This window comes from Phalacrocorax carbo, chromosome 3, assembly GCF_963921805.1.
Source record: "Phalacrocorax carbo chromosome 3, bPhaCar2.1, whole genome shotgun sequence".
In the NCBI taxonomy this organism is placed as follows: Eukaryota; Metazoa; Chordata; class Aves; order Suliformes; family Phalacrocoracidae; genus Phalacrocorax; species Phalacrocorax carbo.
Genome location: NC_087515.1, coordinates 21,776,972 through 21,787,724, shown reverse-complemented (window position 1 = coordinate 21,787,724; position 10,753 = coordinate 21,776,972).

Sequence of the window (10,753 nt, the reverse complement as noted above, 5' to 3'; positions counted from 1 at the left end):
AAATGAGCCTATATTTAGTGCATGAAAGTAACAATAGTAGGATTGAGAGGAGATATCAGAATGGGAAGAATAAGGAGGTATGTTTTAACTCCATTGTTTTAGATAGAAACATGCTTCTAAAATTTTATTCTGTGTATTACATGTGCAATCCAATCTTATTTTAGCTAAAAAAAAAAAAAGGCATGAGGTTTAGTATACACAAGCTCTGTTGAGTAATACCTATGCACACAAAAAAGAACATTGTCCTTCTCAAGCAACCTATCTGTTCTTTAGTTGTATTTCCCATCCAAAGAGATAATTCACTTTATAGAACCAGAGCACTAACGAAACCCAATATATTGACTTGTAAGATGCAAGCCCAAACAAATTGCACAACACACAGAGTGGAGTTAAGCAGTGATGACGCACAGACTGTACAACACAAAAAGAGAAGCATCATAACACACAAATGTACAAGTACACACAGGCTGGAAATTGTCAGACATTTAGATATGTGTTCTTTCCTTATGTTTTCGGACTTTGGACATAAGTCCTTTGATGTTTATTAGTTTATTGTTTTTATCAGTTGTAAAATTAACTAATCAGTCTGCAACTCTTCGGATCTGTTATTTTAAGCAATCTTCATGAGAAGCACAAACAGAAAATCCAAACTCCATGGCTAAAGTGTAATGCATTGCATATAAATAAGCACAGAGACTCATCCATGTGACAACACACTATGTCTGTGCCAAAGTATGTCAGCAAGCCAAGTTGTCCTTACTTACAGCACATAACAACTGGGGCCTACTGGGATTCCTCCTGACTTTGTATTTCTCCAGCAGTGGGGCTGAGCGAACACATTGGAAGAAGAGACCCTGGTAGACATAGGCATGTGTAAGTTGATTAATGCTGAATGACCAATATATGGTTGATATATTCCAGACTCTCTGGCCTTTTGATGTTGATTGTAAGAATGAAGGTATCTATTTGTGCATTTAAAATTGCAATAAAAGCCCTAAATTAGAGTTGCTTCTTTCAACACTTTTAAGAGCAGAAGGCTGAAAGGTTCAAAGTAACCAGCTTCTCCTCTGGAGATCCAAGGTTAAGCAAATAAAAGTTCTTCAAGTCTCAATAAGCTATATCAGCAATAAAAAAAAAAAAAAACAACAAACGTATAATGATAAATACGGTAGCATAGAAGCAACCAGGCTGAAGAAACTGGAAAAGCTTACCAACCTGAAGGGACGAACGCAATACCTGGTCAATATCAGCTCTGATCCACAACAGAAACCTTCAACCATTGCTTTTCTTTCCTTGTCCTATGAAAGACACAAATAACTGGTACGTTACTGATGTACAGAGCACCCTGGATTCCACAGATCACGCTGGAGTCCAGTGATGATGGTATAACTTATTCCAACTGAGGTGCAGAAAACCTAGACTTGTGTTTAAATGATGGAAGATTCAGACATGATTATAGTATCACAGTACCGCCACCACCAATAGTACTTTACTTTCTAAGGGCACTCTCCTGCAAGTATCTCAAAAACTGTTATAGATACCATTGCATTAACCAGTGAGACAGGCAAATATAGTTCATAGTTTACTTCAGTGAGGAAGGCGGGGGGGGACATGGGGCGGGGGGTGTAAGACCAACAACAAATAACCCACCACAACACTCAGATCAACTGAATCCCAAAGCCTCAACTGTCCTTGCTCAGTAATGAAGATATTTAAATCTGAGAACAAAAGGAAAACTTTTGAGACCTACCCATAATAGGCTGTGCTGAGAAGCAGCTCAAGCAGAATGGGAAAGCTGCCCAGGAGATATCAACACAAACATAGCTAGCAAGGGCTTATCTGAGGGAGAGGAAGAGCTGCGTAACGCTTTAGACCCTCGAGTCTTCCAGCACATCCACATTGGTTATGCAGCTCAGCAGACATGAGCCACTTCTGGAGATACACAAACTCAGCTGAAAATGCTGACGTAGCAAGAGATACACCACTCTGCTGCGCTGCTCATCTGTGTAAGCGTGGGCGGTAACTGCGTCAGACGACCCCATCACAGCCAGGAAAGAAAAAGAAACAAATATTACAAAGTTCGACTCATCTTTCTGTGCAGACAGGACTTCTCAAGCAGTGCAGGGCCTCAAAGAGAAGCCCAAATTTAGGCCTAATTTCACCAGATTTTGGAGACCACTTACCCAAGTGGTTTTATCATTTTAAGTCATTACTTGGGGGGGGGGGGGGAGGGTGCGGTGGTTCTATGTCTATTTAAAATTGTATCCGTAATTTGTTCAGACTTACAGACGTTTCCTGTGCAGACTTGCATACTGACCTCTGTCCACTAAGGATTTTAAAATTGTCTAGTTGCCAAGAGGCATGTGAACAATGGCAAAGAGTCTATAACCTTTAATATTGACTGATACATGAAAAGCAATTGCATTATCCAGTTACAAAATGTGTCATTCTGCAAACTTCTGGAGGTTTCCTTCCTTCAGGAGCTGGCAGAATTCACTATATTGGGATGATGGCATACACCTGGTTCCCAATTGCTCCAAGAGTTAATAATTAGACCATTACCAGTAATGATTAAAATACTGAGAACAGAAAGACAGCGTTTTCTGTCAAAGGTCTGGGAAAAAGACATAACACAAAGTGCAAGCCCCATCAGCACAGGTAGATCAAAAATGCCAGTCCATTCCTTCTGAGATGGCCTCCAAAAATACAAAGCAGTTTCTAATTTGCTTGAGAATACATTTTAAGCTTCATTTTAAAAGGTGCTAAGTACATGCAAACAGAAATACCATAAATGATAAATCTGCAAGGAGGAAAGCACATAAAAAGAACATGCATACTTAAAAAGGCTAAGTAATCATAACAGTAATTATTAATTGCATTATAATTATTAACTATAATGTAATACATCTCTGGCTGTTCTTTTGCAAGGAGCCTAAAATAATTTCCAGGCACTATATTGAGTTATGCAACAGAAAGGCATTCCTGAAACAGCTTTTGAGCAGCAAATCTCACTTCAGCAAAACCATTTCTTTCCGCAGCGTATCAAAACTCCAGTGAAGCGTTTGACTGTCTCAATAAGATGCATTATGACCAAACCTTAACAAATCTGGAGAAGAGGAAATATTATGTAATGAAGAATTTCTTTATCTGGGTTTTTAATTAAAATAAAATTGGAAAGTAAATTTATATATTTACATGTATGTATAAAGTTATGCTTTATAGTAAATAATTCTATATATAAACACACGCACATATATGTGTACATATATATAACATTTTAATCTCTATAGTTTTCCTGGGAAAAACTATATAATATATATATATTATATAATATATAATAGTTTTCCTTTTTTTCCCCACTAGTTCTATCCTCAAATACCCTCCGAGGCAGACACTGCAGTTGCTATAGATGGGCCACTAAGAACCAGATTTAAGAATTTGTCCAAAAGTCATTCAGAGCCAGTGGAAGCATGGAGAGCAAAACCTGCCTCTGGCTCTGCAGCTTGCTTTGCTTTCAAGAGGCAATACCTTGCAATGAAGTCTGCTGCAATATGTCAGCGGTGCATTTATGTCACACTGACCTGGTGTGGTCCAGAGTCACCCGTGTGCAAAGGGCAGTTGGGCAAACGCCACCACGTCATCCCTTGGGGCTGGAGGTAACAGAGGGAGGCTAGGTCTCACAGACAGCACCCTAAAATGGATATGAAGAATGCAAGTGTCAGGCATGCTGCCTGCCTCTTACAAAGGTTTTAAATCTCTTTCGAACACTTTTACGGAGTGGGATGTCCTTGCAAATGTGGCCAAGGTAGCTGCATCACTTTCATGAGAGTCTTCTGCATGCTGCTTTTCAGAGGCCCACTCTTCTGTAACACTTCTTGGCAAATTGTAACTAACGGAATACGTGCAATGTTATGTTTCTTAAAAACTTGTGTTTCTACCCTACGCTGCTTATTTGTCAAAATTAAAAACTATCATAGCAGAAAGTTGTGCATATATTAATTTTAAATGACTAAACAAAACAGATAATTTTGGAAGATATGGAAAAGAAAAATAACTTCAGTAGTAGCATGAGGGTCATATTCCACATTTAAACATTGCAAAGCAATAAAGTCATACTATATATTTTGTTTCATTGAATCTGATCATGTTTGAATCTACTGGGAAACTTGCCTCAATAGCTTAAAGACATGGGCTGCTTGGACCCTGGAGCAGTCCTCAGAATATACAAGCTACATCCAGGAGAAGCTGCATCAGAAGTATTTTCTCCACTTCATTTATTAAAGAAAGAACCAGGAAAATAACATTTTTATATATTCATCTGCAGCTCCAGCTTTTTCTCTCATGAAGTCATAAAACCACACAACATGCTTACATCACTGCCAGAATTCAAAAACTATAAATAGGTCTATAACCTTTTGGTTCAAATTGGAATATGGAATTCTTTTGAAAAGACAAAAAGGAAAATGGAAAATTTGTTACTCAAAAAATAAACAATGTCCCTTCTATACAGGCATTGTAGCACATATGTTCAGCAGTAACCAAATGTGATGTCAAAAAAAAAAAGAAACTAACCCAGAGAATTATGATTTTTGGGTGAGGATATAAACAGCAGGAACAGATGAGCATTATAAAAATAAAGAGCCTATTATATTCAAATGAAACAAAGAATGAGGAGAGAAAATAACAGGCTATAAAAATATATCTGTCAGCAAAGCTGTTTTGGGACTGAACGTTTCCGCCGTGAGATTCTCAGGAAGCGCGAGGCACCCTCCAGGTTTAAAGCTTTCATCCCTGGGCTCTGAGCTATACTGGTTTCCTGTTTAAAAGGAATCAAGACAAGAAGAAAACATTTGACCGACTGCCCCAGCAATCATACAACGTTTTACACTTTGTGGAGTGCTGCCTAACACAACAAAACCAAGTATTGTTACAGAGGACTCAAAGAATCCAACCAATTATGTCCCTTCATGGGTACGGCTAGACTAGCCTTTGATCACCAGTTCTAACTACCAGCAGTAAAGCAAACACAAATCTGCAGACAGCATCAATAAACCTTGCAGTGGAAGGGAACAGAGATACTCAGTGCCCAGTTGGCTTTTTTCTTTTCTTTTCTTTCCACCTTTCTCTAAATCCCCATCAATATTATCTACTACTAGTCTTCTCTAACTCACAGGCAGATTCAAGCAAAGTGTAGCCTTGTTGACTTTTTAAAGTGAGAAAGAAGAAAATTTAATTTTAAAAAAAGCACACTTCTTCAGCAGAATTCTCTAACCAAGGCAAAATTCAGTCTGCTAATTACCTGGAATTTATCCATGCTTTTATTAAACTCTGTCTTTACACACACAGATACATAATATGTGTATTCATGATCAAAGAGTTTGTAGAAACACTCTTCTCTCTACTTCACGGTTTGTTTACTCTGAGGACTCTTTCCTGAAGATTTTTGGGCTAAACACAACCTAAACGTTCAAAATTTTCTGGCGATTTGTGTTATTATTTGGCTATGTTCTCACAATGCAGGATTTAATCAGTGAAGAGGTCTGGGGTGAATGTGTGAGTATTGCTCACCCAGGACTGCAGCTTGGGCTTTTCGTTCCCACAGTGCAGAAGTTCAACAAAACAGACCTCCCATACCCAAGAAGCACATAGTCTTTTCAAGCTGAGAGGCACAGCTTCAGTGTAAAAACCACAGTGGTGGTTTTCATCATGCAGAACAGACAGGTTTAAGGCAGAGATCTGAACAAAAGATTAGGAAAGGCAGTCTAGTCCAGCAGTTAAGCCACTAGCCTGGGTCCTAGAAATCCCGGCCCAGCCAGCACTGCCTGCACCACAGCCTGTGCTGCTGGTGACAGCGCACAAAATCACACTGGCCTCAAGCCTCAGAAATATGCAGGGCCTGAATGCCCTTGAAATCATCTAGAGTCAGGCATCAAAAACCTTTGAGGGTCTAGGCCTTGTTTACTTTGGTGCTGCAATAAGTGTCCATAAAATGAAAAATAACTTTTCCCTATCCCACCAAGTACCTCGAATACCCACTGTTACAAGGACACCTAGCATACCTGCTAAAGCTGGGTGCTATATCACTTCAGAGAGGCATGATAACAAAAATCAGGTTTCACATCAGCCTTGTGCTGCACTTCTAGCCTGAAAGAGGCATGGTCTAAGTAAAAGCACAGGGTTGCAACCTCACAGACCTGTGAAGAATTAAATAAAATCCAATCCTGTCACCCTCATGCCTGTGGTCAGATATTTCTTAATAACTGGTGGATGCTAACTGGGCTTTATGCCTGCTGTCTGCTTTGTCTGGCACATGATTCAGCTCCTGCCACTGCATAAACGCTCAATTTAGCCGTGTCTCCCTGACTGGCAGAGCCAGTCCTCCCTTCCCTTCCGGCTCTGCTGCTTTAAACACCTCGCAGCGCATTTCACTTGGGAGAAGCACTGCTCCCATGGCTGGCTGGCAGGAACCCTGTCTCTCATGTGCAAATAAAGGCAAGACAATGCTTTTTTAACCACGTTGCCCAGAAAACAAGGATCTATTTAAAATTTTCCATGTTCTTTTCAGGTAAAAATTTACATACTATTATTTAAAGTACTGTGTAACAACCATGCCAATCCAAAATTTAGGGTGGGAGAATCTGGAGGAAAGAGAGATAATTCTTACTTGTAACATACTAAACCAGGAACAACGTGACTGGATTCAGTTTCCAACTTACAATAAACTGCACATACGTTCTCACCACATCTTCTCAATGCCCCTGTTCCTTTTGCACATGATCCAGATGATATGGCATCTTTTCTCTCATAATTTTTCTTATCTACTCATAACATAGTCTGGAGAATAACAAATTTCTTTGGCTGGGAGGATCTATAGCCCTTAGCACAAGAATTTAGTGAAAAACATTACAGTTAAAGCTTTTTCACTTTAGTAGCACTACTTACATCTGGATGAAAATGTAGTGCATGCCAAATAGGTAGTAAAAGCCAAAACACATGGGTAATAGCAAAAAGACAACTCAAGCTTTATAATTTACAACCTGTTAAACTCATGTCTTTACCTTTTTAAAAAAAAAAAAAAGAAACAAAGCACTAAGGAGAGAAAAGTCAAAGAAAAATGAAGCATAGAATGAAGACTGAACGGAAATTAAAGCCAAGCCCTTACATAGAAATGAGGTAGGTAATACAGTATCTATAGCAAACAAAGCTGTATTTAAATAATTACAGCACTATAATAAATTGGAAACACAGTAGATGTGTGAGCAAAGACACAAGGTGAAATTGCATCTAACGTGGTGATTCATACTAACTCAGAAAATCTGGTTCTTACTATACCAGTTGATGCCAGGCTGCATTTTATTCAAACCAATAAAATCTTTTGTGTGGTCTCTTGACCTCACTAATTATCTAATTTACATTTAAGACAATAATGTTGCTTAGTAATTTAAAAGGGAAGTGTTCCCACCCGGGAGTGTTATCCCTGCATCTCCTCTGAAGAAACTTTAAACTAGAGAATGCTGCAAGTGAATGGAAGTTCGCTGAACCCAGATTGTAATTATCTCTCTTAATTGGTTGAGCTCCAGAGTGTTTGAGGTTTTACATATCAATTCTAACCAGCGTGCTCATAGGAGACAAAATCTGGAGTTATCCAGATTTGGCAAAATCTGTGGAGGTTAGAGGAAAGTAAAAGTCTCTCCTAAGCAGGCTCCAGGGTACCAGAATGCAATCCAACAATGCACAGACACTTAACAACTTTTCATGGCCTTGCATTTAAAAGACCAAACCCCTCTTGATATTCTGGTCATCAAATGTGAGTACGGAACTCAAACAAAGAGAGACTGGGACCACTGTGCAGCAACTTAAATCAGACCTTACTGTACTAGGCGTAGGAACTGCATAGCCTAGGAGAAAAAGCATTATGCCTTGAAAATCATTCAATCTCTCCTATTCCAGTAAGCAAAGGGGGGAAAAATGCTAAGTGATCTTCAGAATCTAACTTGTAATCATAGTTTCTGTTTATGTAGTATCTCTTACCTTCAGAGCCTATAGAACTTTCCAAAAAGCTAAGTTGGCACTACAACTGTGGCATGAAGGGAGAACTTATGCAACTTAAACACACAGAGATAGAGCTGAAATCAGTAGCCTGGTTTTAAAACTTCATATTTTTCTTCCAGTCACTGTAAAGGGTCCTGCTGAGTTTTTTTATATATAATCTGGTTGTTCCTATTCAAACAGTCTGTGACAGGCCACAGGTGGTTTCTTCCTAAATATAAAACAGGTATAAAACCATCTCAGAATGACGTAAAACCCCTAAATGTCATGTTCAGTATTACTATACTGACAGCTAGTCTACCAGATGAGGCCACTTCCATCTGGAGTCTCTGTGTGTGCATATGAACTGAAAGCAGAAGCTGGATCAGGCCACGGGGTGCATCAGGAATTACCAGTATTACTGCTTTACACACTTCTGTTCAGTCTCCCATTTTGTCACCCATTTTACCTGGGTCCAAAGCCACCCACCTCTCCATGCCTCAGTTCGGTGCCACCTCACTTAACATCAGTGTGACTTTGTGGAGGGATGCGTACAAATAAACAGATTGGATCTGCAAATCTGAATTGATAAGAAAAAAAAAGGTTTTCCTGCTGGTTATTTTTGTGTGTGGAGATGTTTAACCTGGATCATTTGAGCACAAGCCCACAAATGGCTGCATCAGCACAACCAGAGCAGCGACAAACTGCAGTGCAGAACAGCCATGAGCAGCAGGGGTGGGAAGTGGGAATTTCTTAGAGTTTGTTTTGTGTCAAATCCAGTTTATTTAACATCTAATGACATCCTTAGAATTACTAAAGAATGGGGGAAGGAAGTGATCATTAGTTTTTAAGAAAATATGTGATGTAAATTACTTTATATCACTTGTACTTACACAGGAAACAAGACTAGGACATACTGCATTCACTTTCCAGTTCTGTTCTGAATTGAACTAAGGGAATTGTTCCTTGAAGGATTCCTGAGAGCTAACTGATAGTAACTGATGAAATCCTCTCAAACTTGCCAATTCCTGAAATGTTTCCCTTTTTTTTTTCCAAACAATACTGCATTCGTCCAGCAGTAAAGACATCAACGCATCTGCAGCAGCTGGTACAGTGTGCCCCTGAACAGATGACACAATCTGAGATATGACCATGATCCTCACGAAAAAAGGGCAGCAGTACACTCCTTTAAAGCTTGTAGTTCACTTGCTTTGCTTTTAAATGGTTTAACAATAAAGGATTGACAGTACCGGTTTAAAAGGATACCAGCCCCTGCTGGTCTTGCCCCGCTGCCCAGGGTTGCTGCCTGGTCATGGGGTCTACATATATCTGCTCCTCAACTGCAGTTCACAGCCCAGGTTAATGACATAAAATAGACAGTAGCTAAGTTAGAATGCCAGGAACTAGGCAGTGGTGGCTGAAAAGCTGATACATGCACTCATTACAGAAACTCCTACTACAGAGCAATGTTTCAGAGAAAAAGAAGTGCCCAATAACACCTAAATCCAACAAAAAAAAACCCCAGTCTTTCTAAACCAAGTCACAGAACTAAACCCGCAGCAGTGTCTAGAGAAATACTTCTTTCAGTTTGCAGCATACAACTGCAAACGTACCTCAACTCTCAGAAGTACTAAAAGCAGATCATACCATGGGAGTCATGAGGAGGCAGCCCTTTTATAAATGAGACCATGCAGTTCCCATCCCTATAGCTGCAGTTTTTCCCAACTAACAGCTCAGGTCATAAAAGGTTGAGTCACCTCTCACTTGAAGAATTTAATATAGCTGTGTATAACTTACACTGGTTGACAAAGTTATGAATGCTGTGGAAAAGATGAATGAGAAACAACTGTTCATCTTATCTCTATACAAGAAATAAGGAACATCTAGTGAATTTTTAGGAAAGAACAATCAAAACAACATTGGATAAGAGAGAAACCCACTGCAATGACTTGATGCAGAGGCATTCAAGACAGGACTCTTTCAGTTCAGGCAGACTCCTGGAGGATAAGTCCCTTAGCAACTGTTATGATCTGGAGACAACCTACAGCCCAGAAGTCCCGCTTCCCTGCAGCTGTGAGGGTGTGCCTCGTATAGTGGCACTATATGTGCTGTATTTCCTGCACCCTCTCCAAAGCTATGGTCCTTCTTGGACAGAATACAGGGCAAAAGGGATGTGAGGGACATTTCGTCAGGAACAGCATGGCTCTTCTGAACGAACCATGTTTGTGTTGTCATTGGTTGTATTTGTCTGGCACGTCTATGGAGACTGCAAACACTGTGCAGTTTTCCTCTGGTGTGTACACAGAGCTAGGCACAGTGGTGTTCCTATCACGCCTGCAGCCTCCTGATATTACTTACTGCAGGGCAAACATAGTAATATTAACAATTAGTCAGTGACTCAGGTAAGGTGCCCAGTTATAAATTCCCCATCCAAATCACTGAGGTTGTATGCAGTATAAACTCTTCCAATGCACAGCTAAAGCTCTTCCCTCATGCTGGGATATGTGTTCCCACTCCCTCCCATAGACCAGCACTAACACTTACATGACCTTCCGGGGAGCAGGTTCACACAGCTCTATTTCTTTTTCAGGTTGCTTTTTGGCTGGATCAGCTCCCTGAAACAGTGCAGCAGAGTTGCATAAGCATCGGTGTTGCTTCAAAAGAAGGCGTAATCAGGTGTTACTGCAGATGAGAGGTAAGAAAAAGATGAGACTGATGCATAACC